The sequence below is a fragment of the Sinocyclocheilus rhinocerous genome, unplaced genomic scaffold (genome assembly GCF_001515625.1).
Source record: "Sinocyclocheilus rhinocerous isolate Xijiao unplaced genomic scaffold, SAMN03320098_v1.1 scaffold2517, whole genome shotgun sequence".
NCBI classification, from domain to species: domain Eukaryota; kingdom Metazoa; phylum Chordata; class Actinopteri; order Cypriniformes; family Cyprinidae; genus Sinocyclocheilus; species Sinocyclocheilus rhinocerous.
Window position 1 is genome coordinate 58,672 of NW_015641065.1, and position 447 is coordinate 59,118.

Genomic DNA, 447 nt, shown 5'->3' on the forward strand with positions numbered 1-447 from the left:
AATATATATATATATATATATATATATATATACTTTCTGATTGTCCATTGCTTTACAGATTTTAATTTGCCCAATGACCAACTGGATCAACGTTATTGCTGACTATGCTTATTGGCAAATTGCCTTGCTAAGGGCTCAGTGATCAGCTCAACTGCATAGGAACTGATCAAGAAGAATGAAATGGTTGTGATCTGTAAGGACTCTATACCCCCCACCATAGGCGTAGCTTGACGTTTGAGTTTGCGGGGGGGGGGCCAAACACTGAACGCAAACAGCGTATTCTATTCTGTGTCAGCTGCACCACACGGATACTTCGTTTTAATTCAAATCAAACGTAAACAACATAGAAAACGTATCCGCGTGACACAGCTGACACAGAATAGCATACGCTGTTTGCCTTCACTGGATACTCTCCAAAATGGTGCTAGGGTGGAGAGACGAATTGTT